Below are 307 nucleotides of genomic sequence, written 5' to 3' on the forward strand. Positions count from 1 at the left end.
AGCCGCGTGTAAAATAAGCGGGAATGGTTAACTTGACAGTTTCTCGGGCCTAAACCGCCCAACTGCCCATTTTAATCGTCTCCTTTGTCTTATTTTGCCATTTCTGTACGGAAAGGGGAAGAAAGAACCAGATAGAAACTCAGAGAGAGAAAAGTCCGATTAAGGGAGAGTTTTTGATATTTGGCTGGATTGATCAAGTCCGAGTCAAGAACGATCGTCTGTGGGGTGAATCCGACTGTCTGAACGTTCGAAGATCCGACGGAAACCGCCCAAGAGGTGTCAGAAGAGACCGAATCAAACAGAACAA

This window comes from Brassica oleracea, unplaced genomic scaffold, assembly GCF_000695525.1.
Source record: "Brassica oleracea var. oleracea cultivar TO1000 unplaced genomic scaffold, BOL UnpScaffold00576, whole genome shotgun sequence".
NCBI classification, from domain to species: Eukaryota; Viridiplantae; Streptophyta; class Magnoliopsida; order Brassicales; family Brassicaceae; genus Brassica; species Brassica oleracea.